At 39.5% G+C, this 19,265-nt stretch overlaps 1 protein-coding gene across 4 annotated transcripts in view; it reads right to left on the bottom strand.

Moving 5' to 3' along the window:
- The window catches only part of MSRB3 (methionine sulfoxide reductase B3), a 182,409-nt gene that overhangs the window by 161,513 nt on the left and 1,631 nt on the right, over window positions 1-19,265 (bottom strand). The window lies entirely within an intron of this gene.

Here is a 19,265-nt window from a genome sequence, read left to right as displayed (position 1 = left end):
TCTAGAATATGGTCTTCCTGCCTCTACCCTGACTCCTGGTCACATCCATCCTCCATTCTGCTGCAGGCATAATGTAAACTCACTCTGACCACGTCAGAACTCCGCTTATTGTGCTTCCACAGTTATCAACAACCATGAGGAAAACACAACCAACCTATTCTGGCATTCAAGACCTATCAGATTCATTTCTCTTCCTATCTTAACTTCAGACCCCAACACTCACTGGACATTATACAATCCATTAACTCTTTTATCCCTTACTTTATCTCTAGTCCTCACCAGTGTCTAACCTTTAATAAGCACTCAAAAAGCATTTGTTGAGTGAATGAATGAATAGATTCTCTTTTGATAATAGTCAGCCATTTATTGTTTCCTACAAACTCTTCCATCCTCACTATACCACTTATATTTTCCATACCATATAAAGAATGAACTTTTCTTTTTTAACCTTCAAGACCAGTTTAGATATCATCTGCCCTAGGAAACATTTTTTCACAGCTATTCCTCTCACCTTTCTCCCCAACCATGCCATTAGAAAGTGAATCAATTCTGCTTCTAATACTTCCTACCTCAGTACCTCTATTATTGCAAGTTAGAATTTTAGACATGTACACACTCCACTTAAAAATTCCTTGAGAGTAGTCAGCAGGATTCACGTCTGTAAAATAAAGACTCAATAAACATTTTCACAGAACTGAACTCAAATATCACTTCCTCTGTTTCCCCCCATCTCTGTTCATAACCCTAACTCTAACCCTAACCCATTCCCTAATAGGGAATGTCCCAATTCCTCCAGGATAGAGTCCTATACTATACCCAGGCAGTGCAGTATACAGGAAAGGGTCAGAACTGGAGTTAACTTCTGACTCTCTCTCTTAACCAGCTGATAAATCTTGAGCAAATTAGTTACCTGTCTCTGATTCCTAACCTGTGTAACATAGATCATATCACTTATTTCACTAAATTTCAGAAGGATTAAGTGAGATAATATTTTTGAAAATAACTAGAAGACTGCTCAGTGAATTTTACTTCCCTTACTGAGAAGGAAAAGCAAGAAGAAGTCTAAGATACCATGTAGAGACACAGAATGAGAGAGAGTGCATGTGTGAATGAGTATGACTGTGTTCATGTGTATGCCTGCGTCTGTGTGTCTGTGTTGGAGGGTTTAATTAGTTCAATTTTGGACAGGGGAAGAGTAAGGTGATTGTTTAATATACAACTTAGATAAGATTAATTTAAGATTAATTTTTCTACTTCAGTAATTATAGTTTAATGATTGTCAAAAAATCATTATTTCTGACCAAAAGGAAAAACCTCGTTTTGCAATCAACTGTTTCAGTCGATTACATAGAGTGATATAACTTTATCCATGCATGAGGCAAATGTAATAATAAAACAGGAATTTGACAAAGTAAACTTTATTATTGTTCAGTCGCTCAATTGTGTCTGACTCTTTGTGACCCCATGGACTGCAGCACGCCAGGCTTTGGTCAACTCTAATTTGAACATAGCAGTTATAAAATATTGCTGGAATTCAATTAAAACTGCCATTCTTACTCAGAGATAAAACTATTCTAGGACTTATAACTAATTTTGCATCATGACCCTGAAAAGTATCTACAACATCAGAGGTATTGAATTCCCAGTAGTAATCTTGTGACTGATATTGGTTTGTCATCTGGGAGGTGAGAATTCTACCACTGAAGCACCAAAGCCTTTGACTTGTTACCTGAATGCCAATAAATTCCATTGTTCCCAGGTTTTTCTTCCATAGGGAATGCTAGCAGTATTTTATGTTCCATAATTGCAGTACTAATTGCATTCAGATTATTCTATGAGCAACTTCCAGCCTTCTAATTATGCTTTTTTTGGTTTCAATTAAATGCTGTTTTGCAAGGGAAGGTTAACACATTATATACAACAGTCTGTATTTCTCTCAGGTAATAAGAGAGCTCAGGAAACATGCATGCATATATTTTTCCCTACCGAAAAAAGAAAAAAAAAAGACATCAACTCATGGATAGACTCTAGCCAAATGGCACATGAATCAAAATATCCTTAAGAATGACGAGTTAAGGGATAAATGCCATAATCACTGAAGGCAGTAGATGTTATTATATAATTAAATGAAAAAGATTAAAATAAAAATCCTTAAGAGATCATGTAATATAAAAATAATAGCAACAATCGTGTAGATCTATAGGTACCACTTTAGTTAACAAAAGCAGAGAAGGAAAAAAATAAAAGATTCCAAAATTCTTCCTGTATAAAAGAGCCAAATGTTACCGAATCTTACTTTTTTTAATTTAATGATTAGATTAGTTCAGGTTCAATAATGTTTTTAAACACTTGTTCAAGGTTGTGGAACCTAAAATATGATGTCACTCTTTCAAATCCCTATGAAAGATAAAAGCAAATAAAACACAGAAACCATATGCCAAAGACTGAAAATCAAGGGGAAAAGTTCATAAAAAAGGTATAAAACAGTAAGACAAGGAATGTCATCAGATACATCCACGATAACAAAATATAAATGATTTAAATGCACCTGCTAAAAAGTGACTCTCAGGTAGAGTTACAAAGCAAAGAAACAATATAATGCAAACAAAAAAGAAAAGAAGCAGAGAGAAAAAAGAGAGATTGCACACATGCACACATACATGTGCAAAAGTGAGTCCACATGTACACAAAGGCAAAGGTGGCGACATAAAAAATATCTTTCAAAAAAGAACTCACTCATCTTCTTCCTCAATCAGATTCCAACCACTTCCCACTGAAATGGTAAGCAGAATACAAAAATAGAGCAAAATCTATACCAGCCCTGGAAACTAAAATACGATAAATTTGTATAAGATAAAGTACAGAGGATGTTTTTTAAAAAAAGGCCAACTCCTAACTCATCTATGTGCAAACATTGTTCCTGCAAGTTAGTGAAGGAGAATCCAGGAGTCTAAGAAGGAGGAGCCAAGGCCAGAGAACAGGTAGGTGGGAGGCAATGAGAGCTTGATATTGGGCACAGGGTCTGCCCAGACCCAACAGGTCACCTCGGCAAGCACTTTTGACACTGAAAGCCACACTCACAGGGGCTCTGTGGCGATGCTCAAGTCTAGCATTCCAAGGATTTGGGAAGCACTGTCAAGGCTGACTTTTGAAAGAGACAGTGAAGCCTGAGAAATATTCAGAACACTGCCTGAAAATTCTGATGTCACTTTAATCCTAGAAAAGAAACTAACCCTAAGGCAACACTTCTCGCTACGGCCACCTCCGGTTCTGATGCTGCTTCCTTACTCGCTAGCTGACATCCCTGGAGTCTGAAAGTTAAACTGCTGTACACTAAACTTTTGTCTTCTTCCCTTTTATCACCTTGAAAGATTTAAGAAAAACACACCAAACTCGGACAGAAGCCTCTCTCACTCACTAGCAAGCCCACACCGTATTCATGTTACTCTATTTAACAAACAGATGCTGGGAACAAAGTGAGGAATGAGAGACCATGGTCTCTGCCACCAAGAAGCTTACATATTTGTGAGAAAGATACTATTAGCAAGTGCAATAAAGATCATGGAGAGGCAAAAGGGGAATAAAGATCCTATATAACAGAAGGAAGAAGTCTAGTTTGAGAGGCATAAGAAAGCCAACCTGCAGGTAGTGATATTTAAACTAAGAATAAAGGATAAGGCTGGGTTGCCCAAATTAAGAATGAGGAAAGAAGTGTACCAGACAAAGAAAAAGATGAGCAGGAACCCTGAGGTTAAAGTGAGTGTAGCCCACTGAAGGTTATGAAAGAAAAGCAGTGTGGCTAGAAGGTGTAAGTGAGGAACAGATGGATGAGATGATGAGGCTGATGAGGTAAGCAGAAGAAATCCTGAAGCTATTATAACAATTTGGAACTTTATCCTAAAAAGAAAAAGAAGTAACTGAAGGAGAGTAACATGATCAGATCTTCAAATTTAAAAGAATGCCATGGCTAAAAGGCGGGAAATGGATGGGAGTGGCATCAGAACAGAGGTAGTGAGCCTAATTGCGAAGCTATTGCAGAAAAATCCACACAAACCATTGACAGGGTATGAGACAAGAAATAAATTTAATAAGACTCCAGTTCTGGCTTAAGCAACTGCGCACATGGTAATACCATCTACTAAGGTAAGGGACAAGGTGGGAGATGTAACCTTGGGAGACGTACCTGTAATAATAAATGTTTAACCTATTAAAGGTACACACAACCAACCAAAAGGAGATGAGATAGAAACAAGCGGATATACAGGACTGTAGCTTAGATGCAGCGGAGAAGGCAATGGCACCCCACTCCAGTACTCTTGCCTGGAAAATCCCAGGGACGGGGGAGCCTGGTGGGCTGCAGTCCATGGGGTCGCTAAGAGTCGGACACGACTGAGCGACTTCACTTCCACTTTTCACTTTCATGCATTGGAGAAGGAAATGGCAACCCACTCCAGTGTTCTTGCCTGGAGAATCCCAGGGACGGGGGAGCCTGGTGGGCTGCTGTCTATGGGGTCGCACAGAGTCGGACACGACTGAAGCGACTTAGCAGCAGCAGCATAGATGCAGAGCTAGGTTGTTGGTAAACTTAGGGGGAACTGACTCATCAGATGGAACTGAAGCCATGGAGTAAATAAGATTGCCTAAGAAAATGTGTAAAATGAGAAAACAAAATATCAGAGCCCTGAGGAACTTCAACATCCAGAGGTGAGCTGGAAGAGAAAGAACTAGCAAAGAAGACCAAGAAAGAGCAGTGGCCAAAGAAGGCAGAGGTCAAGGAGAGTATTGTTCCAGAACGACAGCGGTGATGATGAGATTAGGATGGTGATGAGGTTGCTAGCTAACATTTACTGTGAACTAAGTCTGTGGAAGACTCTGCACTAAGTAACTCATATATGCTATCTCATCTAATAATTTCAATAGTCCATGTGGTAGGAATACTTCTATCCTCAATCTACAAGAGAAGAAACTGAGGCACAGATCATTTAATTAATTTGCCTAAGATCATATGGGCTTCCTTGGTCGCTCAGACAGTAAAGAATCTGCCTGCAATGCAGGAGGCCTGGGTTCAATTCCTAGGTCAGGAAGATCCCCTGGAGAAGGGAATGGCTACCCACACCAGTATTCTTGCCTAGAGAATTCCATGGACAGAGGAGCTTGGTGAGCTACTGTCAATGGGGTCGCAAAGAGTCAAATACAACTAAGCATCTAACACTCTCTTTTTTTTCAAATCATACATCTAACAATAACAGTGTTAGAAGCTAAGAGAAAAGACTATTTCTAGGAGTGTTGTTGTGCAGTCGCTCAGTTCTGTCTGACTCTTTGCAACCCCATGGACTGCAGCACACCAGGCCTCCCTGTCCTTCACCATCTCCCAGAGCTTGCTCAAACTCGTCCATTGAGTCAGTGATACCTTACAACCATCTCTTCCTCTTTTGTTCCCTTATCCTCCTACCTTCAGTCTTTCCCAGCATCAAGGTCTTTTCCAATGAGTCAGCTCTTCCCATCAGATGGCCACAGTATTGGAGCTTCCACTTTAGCATTAGTCCTTCCAATGAATATTCAGGACTGATTTCCTTTAGGATGAACTAGTTTGACCTCCTTGCAGTCCAAGGAACTCTCAAGAGTCTTCTCCAACACCACAGTTCAAAAGCATCAATTCTTCGGCACTCAGCTTTCTTTATAGTCCAACTCTCACATCCATATGTGACTACTAGAAAAACCAAAGCTTTGACTAGACGGACCTTTGTTGGCAAAGTAATGTCTCTGCTTTTTCATATGCTATCTAGGTTTGTCATAGCGTTTCTAGGAATGAGTGGTCAGTATACCAAATTCACTGAAGGAAGATAGGGAGACCACTGGATTTAGTGGTATGGACACCATTAGTGGCTTCAATCAAAGCAGTTTCAATGGAATAGCTTGGATGTTTCTTCATTTTCTTAGACTCTGTAGCCAATCCATCAGCAACCTATCACTTCCACCACCAGCACCCTGGTCCAAACCGTTATCAACTCCTCTCTGAACCACTGAACTAGCCCTAATGGTTGACCTGCTTCCACACTTGGTCCCTGCAAATCATTCTCCACATAGCAGCCAGAATGACTACTTTAAAGTACATATTAGATATGGTCACTGCCTGCCCAAAAGCCCTTAATGGCTTCAATCACAAAGAACAGTGTCTCAACTCCTCACAATGGTGTAAAAGCCCCATGTGATCTGGCCCTCCCCCTTTGCCCTTAAAAAAAAAGATGTCCTTTTCATTACAGGGGACTGGAATGCAAAAGTAGGAAGTCAAGAAATACATGAAGTAACAGGCAAATTTGGCCTTGGAGTACAGAATGAAGCAGGGCGAAGGATAATAGAGTTTTCCCAAGAGAATACACTGGTCATAGCAAACACCCTCTTCCAACAACACAAGAGAAGACTCTACACATGGATATCACCAGATGGTCAATACCAAAATCAGACTGATTATATTCTTTGCAGCCAAAGATGGAGAAACTCTATACAGTCAGCAAAAACACGACTGGGAGCTGACTGTGGCTCAGATCATGAACTCCTTATTGTCAAATTCAGACTTAAATTGAAGAAAGTAGGGAAAGCCTCTAGACCATTCAGATATGACCTAAATCAAATCCCTTATGATTATAAAGTAGAAGTGAGAAATAAATTCAAGGAATTAGATCTGATTGACAGAGTGCCTGAAGAACTATTGTTGGAGGTTCATGGCATTGTACAGGAGACAGTGATCAAGACCATCCCCAAGAAAAAGAAATGGCAAAAACGCAAAATGGTTGTCTGAGGAGGCCTTACAAATAGCTGTGAAAAGAAGAAAAGCAAAAGGCAAAGGAGAAAAGGAAAGATATACCCATTTGAATGCAGAGTTTCAAAGAATAGCAATGAGAGATAAGAAAGCCTTCCTCAGTGATCAATGCAAAGAAATAGAGGAAAACAAAAGAATGGGACAGACCAGAGATCTCTTCAAGAAAATGAGAGATACCAAGGGAACATTTCATGCAAAGATGGGCTTGAAAAAGGACAGAAATGGTATGGGCCTAACAGAAGCAGAAGATATTAAGAAGAGGTGGCAAGAATACACAGAAGCACTGTACAAAAAAGATCTTCATGACCCAGATAATCACGATGGTGTGATCACTCACCTAGAGCCAGACATCCTAGTATGTGAAGTCAAGTGGGCCTTAGGAAGCATCACTACAAACAAAGCTAGTGAAGGTGATGGAATTCCAGTTGAGCTATTTCAAATCCTAAAAGATGATGCTGTGCAAGTGCTGTGCTCAATATGCCAGCAAATTTGGAAAACTCAGCAGTGGCCACAGGACTGGAAAAGGTCCGTTTTCATTTCAATCCCAAAGAAAGGCAATGCCAAAGAATGCTCAAACTACCGCACAATTGCACTCATCTCACACGCTAGTAAAGTAATGCTCAAAAATCTCCAAGCCAGGCTTCAAAAGTACGTGGACCAAGAACTGCCAGATGTTCAAGCTGGATTTAGAAAAGGCAGAGGAACCAGAGATCAAATTGCCAACATCTGTTGGATCATCGAAAAAACAAGAGAGTTCCAGAAAAACATCTATTTCTGCTTTATTGACTATGCCACAGCCTTTGACTGTGTGGATCACAACAAACTGTGGAAAATTCTTTAAGAGATGGGAATGTCAGATCACATGACCTGCCTTCTGAGAAATTTGTATGCAGGTCAAGAAGCAACAGTTAGAACTGGACAACAGACTGGTTCCAAATCGGGAAAGGAGTATGTCAAGGCTGTATATTGTCACCCTGCTTATTTAACTGATACGCAGAGTACATCATGAGAAACGCTGGACTGGATGAAGCACAAGCTGGAATAAAGATTGCCAGGAGGAATATCAATAACCTCAGATACGCCCATGACACCACACTTATGGTAGAAAGCAAAGAAGAACTAAAGAGCCTCTTGATGAAAGTGAAAGAGGAGAGTGGAAAAGTTGGCTTAAAACTCCACATTCAGAAAACTAAGTCATGGCATCTGGTCCCATCACTTCATGGCAAATAGATGGGGAAACAGTGGAAACAGTGACAGACTTTATTTTGGGGGCTCCAAAATCACAGCAGATGGTGACTGCAGCCATGAAATTAAAAGACACTTGCTTCTTGGAAGAAAAGTTATGACCAACCTAGTCATCATATTAAAAAGCAGAGACATTACATTGCCAACAAAGGTCTGTCTAGTCAAAGCTTTGGTTTTTCCAGTAGTCACATGTGGATATGAGAATTGGACTATAAAGAAAGCTGAGCGCCGAAGAATTGATGCTTTTGTACTATGGTGTTGGAGAAGACTCTTGAGAGTTCCTTGGACTGCAAGGAGATCCAACCAGTCCATCCTAAAGGAATCAGTCCTGAATATTCATTGGAAGGACTGATGCTGAAGCTGAAACTCCAATACTTTGGCCACCTGATGCAAAGAACTGACTCATTTGAAAAGACCCTGATGCTGGGAAAGATTGAAGGCGGTAAAAGGGGACAACAGAGGATGAGATGGTTAGATGGCATACCAGCTCATTGGAGATGAGTTTTAGTAAACTCCAGGAGTTGGTGATGGACAGGGAGGCCTGGTGTGCTGCAGTCCATGGGGTTGCAAAGAGTCGGATTCGACTGAGTGATTGAACCGAACTGAACTTTGCCTGTAACTCTAACCATTCTCCCTCTTGCATCTACCATAAGATGGTCTTCTTTCTGTTACAGGCCATCCTGGTTCCAAACTAAAAATGAAAGTCCCTAGTCTCTCTGGTTCATCCTACATCCTCAGATACTAGGTTAGTTAGTGCCTGACGTGTAACATGTGTTCAGTCATATTTTTGGATAGATGGCAGAGAAATAGTGACAGCAAGCATATAAATACCTTGTAAAACTACTTGGTCTCAGAGGATGACAAGTTGAGTACGCTTTTTTTTTTTTTTTTTTAAGATGAGAGAAATTTGAGCATGTGAGAGATGCAGTTCGATCCCTGGGTTAGGAAGATCCTCTAGAGGCGGGCACAGCAACCCACTCCAGTATTCTTGCCTGGACAATCCCATGGACAGAAGACCCTTGCAGGCTACAGTCCATAGGGTCACATAGAGTCAGACACAACTGAAGCGACTTAGCACACACACAAATAAGAGATATTAGATTATCCAAGAGCTTCCAGGTGGTGCGAGGGGTAAACAATCTGCCTACAATGCAGGAGATGGAAGAGATGTGGGTTCAACACCTGGGTGGGGAAGATCTCCTGGAGGACGAAATGGCAACTCACTCCAGTATTATTACCTGGAAAATTCCATGGACAGAGGAACTGGCAGCACTACAGTCCATGGGGTTGCAAAGAATGGGACACAACTGAGTAAGCACACCATCCAAAGGAGGCATAAAATCACAGAATATAAGAGAAAATTAATTAATTTAGGAAAAAATTACAACTATACCTAAAAAGTAATCATTCAAAGGGATTTTATCTCTCTATGCCAAAGTTTTTTGGTCTATAATTTAAGGGGTTGGGAACAATCAGCAATTTCCAATCACTATCTAGAACTTCCCTTCAATTATTTTCCCTCATGATCCCTCTTGGTTATTTCACACTTGGTTATACCACAGACACAGGAAGTTCTGATTAGCAATTATATATGTCTGATTACTAAAATAATCATACTTAACATAACAGCTTAGTTGGGAAATCGAAAGCTCAGGAAATTTGAGTGATTCATATAAGGTCACTCATATTTTTTAAAAGCAGATGCCATTGTCTTAATATGAAGAAACTGGCCCAAATTAGCACAGGGAATCAATGGTATCAATTCCAAACCACATACAGAAAGTGCAGAACTGAAAGATTTTTGAAGAATATGAAGAAGGCATAGTTTTTTCCTTCTAGTTAGAAAAAAAGAGCAATAATAAATCCCAGGAAATTGGAGGGAAAAAAGCACACCTGTGTAACAAAGTCACAGTATAGGGACTTCCCTGGTGGTCCAGTGGCTAAGACTCTGCACTCCCTGAATGCAGGGGGCCTGAGCTCAGTTCCACACGCCGCAGCTAAGACACGGCGCAGCCAAATAAATAAATACAAGTCACGGTCTAACCATGAAGCAGATTAAATTGGCATGACTTTAAGCAACTGGACTGTACAGGAGAACCAATCTGACGTCTCACTATGGCGATTCTTTTCTGAATGTCACAGAAATGCTGTAATACCCTAAAAAGTTAAATGAGAAAAAATGTAAGTAAAGGAAAAGCCTACAGGAGGAGTGAGTCAGAACAGTATACAATGAAGAGGATGGACTCTGGAGCCAGACTGCCTGAATTCAAAGGATTTAATGTCTCTGTGCTTCAGACCCTAATCTTAACATATGAACTATCGTAATATTTTATCTCCTTGATAAAGTTACCATGAGCATTAAATGAGTTAATATATGTAAATAGCACATAGTGAAACTAGTGCCTGGCACACAGTAACATTTGTATGTATTTGCTATTATTATTATCGTTACTATTATTTAATATATGGAGGATGAAATATAAAAGCAATGGGACAAAATACAAAGATTTGATTCACAGGAAAACACAAGAGCCCTAATGGATAAAAGTTCAAGGAGTGGAAATAAATGAAACAAAGAAAAACATATAGATAATGAAAGAAAAGGTAATCTCTAAAAATGAGTTATATACACCAATATGGATAACACAAATATAATGTCACAATACCATTGATGTAGGGTTCCAATATGTGCAAAACTGAACAATAAAATATGTAGGGAAATATCCACAGTAAAGCTATAAAGAGATCAAGAGTTTATTAGTTATTTGTGTTAAGTGATAACCACAAAATACATGACTGTGAGCAATTCTAGGCTAAGGGAAGATGGGCCTGGTGAAGGTCACACAGGCAACTTCAACACTCCATTCCTGAAGCTGAGTAGGGTACCCAAACTTTTAAAAATTATTCTTTATGTCTTGTATAGATGTTATTTGTGTGTGTGTGAAATATTTTACAATAAAAAGAGCAAACATTTAGTAACACATTTTAAACGCAGGAGAAGATACTTTTTTTTAACCTCTCAAATTAGTTGTTTCTTTTTCTTTAAAAAGCTCAATGGAAGAGATTTTCTTCTTTAATGATAAGATCAAACTAACTAAATTAAACAGTTAAATATATTTCTAGGATGGTCAAAGGTAAATTCCACCAGCAGTGTACCCTGACAAAAGAGGACTCTTCCTAACTGAGATACATCTCCAAGCCTAAATAAACAATTCTTAGCTGTACATTTAGAAAAACCAATGTAATTTCTCATGTTTAATGCCATTACTTTAGATGGGACAGTTATTAATAATATGATGTTTCTAATACATTGCAACCTATCCTCTAAATAAATACTAAATCTTTAAAAAGGTTATGTAATTTTGCTATGGATCAAATCACTGGGCACAGTAGTTTACAAGGTTCAAATAGGATCTTAGTCTCAGAATAACCTTTATATTTAGTTCCACAAAATAGCTTGAACCAAGTATAACAAGACAATACATAATTTTGTGTAATTTATTAATCATGTCACTTCTGTTAAAAAGTATGAAAGCTACTTGAAGACTTTTAGACAAGCCATAGATTACAGAATCTTAATGCAAAAGCAATATCAGGTATTATCCATCCAAAATTTGTTCATTTTACAGGTATGAAAACTGAGGCATAGGAAGCTAAAATGCCTTAGATAAGAACAGGACCAGGAAACCCAGCCTTTCTAGTTGCTATCCAGTGACTATGCTGACTCCCTCGGGACATGAGCATACACACAAGAATGCAGATATGTCAATGAGTCTGCAATGTTTCAACTGATCCTGCACAAAGGTCAACACCCTCTGCCTTCAACCCATCTTTCCGGCCCTTCTGACTAGAAGGCATGTTCACACACCAAGAAACCAGGAACAGGGCCGACAGTGCGTGAACTCCTTCACGCTCAGTCCTGTGAGCCCAGAGCCCCAGAACCTTCCTTGTGGTCCCTTACCCACATCAGTTCTTTTGGACTGTGCACCTTCCCTTATTTCACTCCACTAATCTAAGACAAAAGAAACACCTACCTACAATAGTCACTAGGGATCTCTCCCAACCCCAAGCAAGCTTGGATGCTCTGTGAACCAAACACAAGGGAAGCAAAAGAAACGAAATAATAATGGTAAATTCAGGGTTCTTGGATTTATATAAGGGCTGTCCTGATATTTGTTAAGGGCTCTAACATGTAGCATGGGTTTATTTTCAATGTTGCCTTAACATATGTACTGAAGGATTGATTTTGTTTTGTTTGGATTTTCATTTTTGCTTTAAATAAAATAACTAACCCAATAAACTATAAAATTTCACAGTGTAATTTATAGTAATAGAAGACAGTCATGCCATGGCCATGACAGACTGCAGAAAAGTACTTCATACAAATCATATACTAATTTTTATCTCTATAGTAACAGATCATAGCCCTAAAAATGATGCTCATATACCGGAAAATTTAATTTTTAAAAAAGTGTTCATGTACTAATCCCTGAGACTATTTAATAGCCCGGCTTTAGCATAAGGTACATTGCCTAGCATAAAGCAGGCAACTACAGTTGAAAGAAGATGTTGAGAAGGAGTTTTCCTTTCATTGAAAAGTTTGGCTATGGCTCACATTTTCAAGCAGAAGTCTCCCCCACATTCTGAAGTGAGACGACAATGAGTTGCTGAAAGTTGAGACCAGAGCCTCCTTGAGAGTATCCATAAAGCAGGAAATAGTGTTGTCTATAGACTTGTGAGTCATAATTTCCACATATGTGTACTTTCCAAACATATGATACTGCATCTATATTTTAAAATATTCAAAATTTTACAGTGGCTGTTTGTTAGTATATATTTTCTCAGTCAATACTACTAAAACTACACTGCTAGCATTTCTGAAATGAGTTAGAAATTACTCTTAGTACTTGGACATAAACATGTCACTTTAGACAAGCATTATGAGCAATGTACTATTTTTAGAAACAGAACCAGGACAGACAGTTGGTCAGGAACTAGGCCTTGAGAACACACTTCCTGAACCAGCACTGTTTCTCTACTTCCCCTGCAGTCATCTCCATACTCTACAAACCTCTCTACCTACAGTCAGTGCACATAAGTCTTCTCAATGAAGTAAATTCCCTCCACTTTCCTTAAAGAAGTCGAGTATCAAGAAACTGTCTCACAGTTTACAAACCAGCACACATCTGGGCAATCTGAGTACACAAATGCCAGGTCACACCTCTGCTCCAGGCTCCCCCAGCCAAGCATCAGAGTCAGGGTATAGTGGCCAGGGAAGTCAACTCAAGTGTTCAAGAACCTTGTAGGTGACACTTGAAAAGAGAAGCAAAGTATTCTGTAAGAAAGCAGGAGGGATGTGATTTATTATAAATTATTTTCCTAGAGATTGGGAAAAGAGTACATCAAAGCTGTATATTGTCACCCTGCTTATGTAACATATATGTAGAGTACATCATTCGAAATGCTGGGCTGGATGACTCACAAGCTAGAATCAAGACTGCCAGCAGAAATATCAACAACTTCAGATATGCAGATGATACCACTTTAATGGCAGATAGTGAAGAGGAACTAAAGAGCCTCTTGATGAAAGTGAAAGAGGAGAGTGAAAAAGCTGGCTTAAAATTCAACATTCAAAAAACAAAAGTGATGGCATCTGGTCACATCACTACATGGCAAATAGATGGGGAAAAAGTGGAAACAGTGTCAGATTTCATTTTCTTGGGCTCCAAAATCACTGTGGATGGTGACTGCAGCCACAAAATTAAAAGATGCTTGTTCCTTGAAAGAAAAGCTATGGCAAACCTAAACAGTGTATTAAAAAGCAGAGATATCACTTTGCTGACAAAGGTCCATATAGTCAAAGCTATGGTTTCTCCAGTAGTCACGTACGGATGTGAGAGTTGGACCATAAAGAAGGCTGAGCACTGAAGAACTGATGCTTTTGAATTGTGGTGCTGGAGAAGACTCTTGAGAGTCCCTTGGACAACAAGGAGCTCCAATTAGTCAATCCTAAAGGAAATCAATCCTGAATATTCATTGGAAGGACTGATGCTGAAGCTGCAACACTTGGGCCACCTGATGAGAAGCGCAGATTCACTGGAAAAGACCCTGGTGGTGGGAATGATAGAGGGCAAGAGGAGAAGGGAGTAACAGAGGATGAGATGGTTGGATGGCATCATACACTGAATGGACAAGACTTTGAGCAATCTCAGGGAGACAGTGAGGACAGGGAAGCCTGTCGTGCTGCAGTTCATGGTGCGGCAAAGAGTCGGACACCATTTAGCGACTGAACAACAACAAGGAAATTGTCAGTAATTATTGTATAAATAAAAATCTAAGCATGGCAATAAAAAATGCCCATAAAGAGACTTACCTGGTGGTCCAGTGGTTAAGAAACCACCTTGCCAATGCAAGGGACAGTGGTTTGATCCATGGTCTGGGAAGACCCCATATGCTGCTGGGCAACTAAGTCCATGTACCACAACTAATGAAGCAATTATTGAAGCCCACACACCCTAGAGCCCATGCTCCACAGTAAGAAAAGCCATCGCAGTGAGAAGCCTGCAACTGCAATGAAGACTAGCCCCCACTCTCTGCAACTAGGGAAAGCTCGTGCACAGCAACGAGGACCCAGCACAGCCATAAACAAACAGGAAAAATCATTTTTTAATTGCCCATAAAGAACAACAACAAACCAAGAGTCCTCCATCTGGTGGGAATCACATCTGCTTCATATTCTTGGGGAAGGTGAAGGGAGGAACTGGGAGGAGACTTAGCAGAACCTGTGTTCAAGGCCAACTGAACAACTTGGAAGAAGCTCAAAGTCCAGAGGAACAAGGCTTGGTGATGATGAAGACTTTTAAGGAGTTAGTTCCCTAGCTTAAAAAAAGATAAGAAGCCACTGAAGGAAATTAAGCAAAGATGTAGCAGCAACAATTTTGCAGTTTAGGAAGGTCATCCTAGCTGCGGTATCCTTTCCTCAATGTTTCCCAGGCACTGTTTGTGGAGGGAGAAGATGTCACGTACCCTAAACAAGGAATGCTCATAAACAGGATGCCATATGCTGATGAGGCATTTTCAGTCGGATCAAACTGTATCTTCTTTACAGCGCTTTTCCTGTGCCTTTGTTCTTGCTCCAGTCAACAAACGTTTCTTCTCCCCTTTATTTTTAACCTTCCTTACTCACACATGTTTTATCTACAGTTCTGGTCTCTTCAAGCTTCAGTCTCACATTTCTAATTCTACCACACACTTCCACATGAATAGTCCACCAGTGCCTCAAATACAATAGATCTAAAACACAACTTATTTTTTTACCCCCACCTACCAACCTGCCCCAAGTTCACTCCTCCTAATCGCCCAGGCTTCACATTTTACCATCGTCTTTTATTCATCCCTCTCTTTTCCCCTCTGTTTATTCCCACATCCAACTAATTGTTTCTTTCTGTCTAATTCACTTCAGCCACGCTTCTCCAATCCTATTGGCACTCCTGGCTTATGTCTTCATTCTCTAACAAAAACTCTTGTAACCTTCCCTTATTAGTCCAGTGGTTTCCTTCCCAATTCAATTCATCCTCTGGATAATTAGATGATAATATATCCTATAATTCAACTCTGATTACGACATTTCCAGGACCAAAAATAACTTAAACCTCATAGCCTACTAACTAAGTTCAAATTTCCTAGACTAGCATTAAAGCCTTCCGTGTTCTAGGCCAAACCTAATTTTCCATCTTTGTGCTTTATTTTCTCTCTATGCCCCCTCATATATGCTCCAGTTGTGTCCTACTCCTGGTCAATCTGACCTGGGAAATATTGGGTACTCAACAAAAGCTGATTTCCTTCCATAAAAGTCTCCTTCCCCATGCCATCTCAATTTATAGGAAAACATTCCATCATTCTGAATAATTGATTCTCACACAGAAAATTAACATATTCATGGAAAATCCTGTAAAACCTAGAAAACAGACAGGAACCTTGCCAAAGACAAGCAGTATGACTGAGCTGCAATGTCAAAAGAAAAAGGTAGTGACAAGCAGGATGCCATAGAAGTTTCAGAACATTTGAAAAGTTAGAAGCATTACATGTGGGACAATGGATGCTAACAGTCTACCAGAGTCCTTCAAGATGATTCATTGGTCTCATAGAACTTATAATCCCCCGAAGAAGATTCATACATGTGGACTTCATAATGCCAGGTAGTAAAATCTTGCTCCAGCCAAGGTACAAAATGTCTTAGAAGCATTTAAAAAAAGGAGAAATTCTAAGAGATTAAGAAAGCTTCATAAAATACCACGCAACAGAGGCTGTAAGGACTTCAACAAATCTTGAGAAAAAGGTATTCCAGGCAGCAGAAATGGTCTAAAGGAAAGGTAGAGGTGGAAAATGCTACAAGTGTGAGAAATAGGAAACCAACTGATGAACCCTGGGCCCCTAAACTATTACTATTTTGAATGTCTCTAATGACCACTTACACAGTTTTAATGAATTAGGAGTGTATGAGCTATTTGAGCTCAGGGTTTTACTTCAATGAATTCCTGAAAACAGGCAGATGATTATCTGCAAGATGGATTAGTCGTTATTAAACAGGATTTTCACAGCTCTGTTGGATCCTAAACTGCGTCATAATCCCTGAGTGTGGTGTTGCACTCAGTTTACTCCCAGAGGCTGGCTCTTCGGCATTCCTGCAGTAGTATGAATGAAAAGCTCGAACATCTTGGAATCCCATTGAAGGTGACACGCTTCTACACACACATTGCAATCAAGGAAAAATTATACATACATTTTAAGGACTAGTAACCTTGTAATATAAAGTTTAAAAATGCAAAGTCAAACCATGTAAATGCTTGCATAGTACAAAGAAGTCTACAATTAGAAGAGACTGTAGAGAAAATCTAGATTAACCATGTGACCCAAACTACGTCTATATAGCTATTCCAGGAATTTGGAATCAGGGCTCATTGATTCAGTGTCTCCCTGTGCTTGGCACTGAGGGACACCTACATATCCAGAAACCACTGAGCACCCACATATGACTGTGAACACAGCCGGGGAAAGATCTCGCACAGAGAGATCAATGAAGCTAAGAAAGGCAAAGACTAGAGACAGAGGAAGTTTCAGGTTTTCCATTCCTAGTCCCTAATAAGGTCTGTGTGCATTTGACTTCCATCACATTCCAATCTTTCTTGTTCCTAAAACTAGTTCAAGTTCACCACTGTTACTTGGAACAGAAGCTTAAATGAGGCAATAACCAAAATCCTTCATAAGGTCAATTGGCTGATTTATTACTGAGCTACCTTTTCTATACTTTCTTCTCATTTGTATTTCCTTTAAAAGCCATAACTACGACTTTGGTATATTATAGAGACAAATATGTGAACAGGGATCCAGGACTGTGTTAAGTATTTTTAAAAAGAAAATCCATCATCTCCAGGAAGGAGAAAATGTAGGAGTCTTCAAGGTAAAGCCTTGAGGTATCTGCATAGCAATCAGGGATGCTAACAACTGGTAAATTTTTTTAAAACTTTTTATCTTGTATTGGGGTATAGCCCGTTAACAATGTGATCATTTCAGTTGAACAGTGAAGGGATTCAGTCATACATATACATGTATCCATTCTCCCCCAAACTCCCCTCTCATCCAAGCTACCACATAACACTGAGCAGAGTTCCCTGTGCTACACAGTAGGTCCTTGTTGATTATCAATTTAAAATATAGCAGTGTGTACATGTCCATCCCGAACTCCCTAACTAGTCCCTTCCCTCAATCTTTCCCCCGGCAACCATAAGTTCGTTCTCTAAATCTGTGAGTAACAACTGATAATGTAAAGAATTATCTGATTACTCTCCTACCCAAAGCCAATATAATTCTGAATAAACCAGATGAGTAGATCCCATTCAGTCTCCTCTGAGGCATGAGAAAAAGGTCATAACTGAGCACAGGGCATTTCATCTGGAATGCCCCGAGTGACTAGCCACAGTTCTCCCAACCATGCAAAGAGGTCTGGGTGCTCTCCAGTGATATCCCTGACCCAGACCAAATTTCAACACTGAGTACCAAAACATCTTAGGGCCTGCTTTAACTACTGACCCTATGACATAACCAGCACTTTCTACTATTAGATAAGGGGAAGAAAGTAACAGAAGGTTAATAACATGGCACTCTTTTCAGGTGTATACGTCTATGTGATGGGGCAAGTATCAAGATTTTCCTGAGACAGATCCCGTCTCCCCAAAGCTGGATCCACACCCAACAGATTTGACTACAAGGAGACCAGTTAAACATGTAGAGCAAGTCAGAGTTGACAATCAGAAGCCTGGACCAATCTAGTGGGTGGCTCTGCAGGTTTATATAAACAAAAACAATCCTGGAGGATCCTGGAGTTGGAAGGGACATAGAGACTTATGCACAAATTCATCATTTTACAGAGAAGGAAGCTAAACATTGAAACCAAATTCATCAAACAAATCCCTAAATACAGTAATACAGGTGAGATGAAAATCCAAGGGACTGTGACCAGATTGTGACAGAACCAAAAAAGATTATTTCCTAAAGTTTCTCTAATGGTTGAAAATTTATTTTTAATTATAAAAGAAATACTGTATTAGAAAAATCTATGAAAACTACTGTTGGGATATTTTTTTGGATATTCTTATTACTTAAGTTTAGCAAAACGGTTTCTGACCAAATGGGTTAACATTTCAGTTAAGGTATTAGACCAAGCACCTTTAAAAGTCAAAAAACTGTGTGTTGATTCAAAAACCTATCTGATGTTGTATATTTGCAGCCTTGGCAGATAGGCAGTTTAGGCACTGTGACAAAACTCTAAATGGCAGAGAGTTGCTTATTTTAATACATATTAAAAAAAAAAATCCAGACATTCACGTAGGGCCCTAATAAAAGTCACCAGAAATTAGACTTATATGTCAGCTGGGACCAAAATTAAAAGAATAAATGTTTAAATGGTCCAAATATAAACTTGGTTTTCAAAATTACTGGCAAGGGGCCATAGTACTCTGGGTTTCAGTCTTCAAGGGCTGCTTGACCACAAGTATTAAGTCAACACATAACTGAGGGGAAAAAAAACAACATATACTGTCTGGAAGTACAATCTACCCTTTATCTGCAGCACAGTATATTTTAGAAGACCGCCGATAAAATGTGAAGATAGAACCTGTTGTGTCCCCCAAGAAGTGCTAGT

The sequence above is a fragment of the Bos indicus x Bos taurus genome, chromosome 5 (genome assembly GCF_003369695.1).
Source record: "Bos indicus x Bos taurus breed Angus x Brahman F1 hybrid chromosome 5, Bos_hybrid_MaternalHap_v2.0, whole genome shotgun sequence".
NCBI lineage: Eukaryota > Metazoa > Chordata > Mammalia > Artiodactyla > Bovidae > Bos > Bos indicus x Bos taurus.
Note: the sequence above shows the minus strand (reverse complement) of the source record. Positions and strands in the feature narration are given on the sequence as shown.